This window comes from Penaeus monodon, chromosome 31, assembly GCF_015228065.2.
Source record: "Penaeus monodon isolate SGIC_2016 chromosome 31, NSTDA_Pmon_1, whole genome shotgun sequence".
Taxonomy (NCBI): domain Eukaryota; kingdom Metazoa; phylum Arthropoda; class Malacostraca; order Decapoda; family Penaeidae; genus Penaeus; species Penaeus monodon.
In genome coordinates, this window is record NC_051416.1 from 13,000,777 (window position 1) to 13,001,055 (window position 279).

Here is a 279-nt window from a genome sequence, read left to right on the forward strand (position 1 = left end):
CTTCATTCAATATCATCTCTGTGACTATGTTGCAAAGGTTTGTGCCCAGTGTTTGCTATAAATGTCGAGGGTTTTGGGATGAAAGAATAAATTTTCTTATGCGAAGAAAGGTTCTTAGAATTCTCTGGCCATCGTTCAAGCTGACATATATATGGCGTCTGTTTTGATATGCAGCTGACGAAAGATGATGCAAGATTATATCAGAGGCGAGTATAACATTAACATAATTATTCATGTCGGCAGTCGGAAGCATCGTGTTGTTTGTTTGCTTTCTAGTTG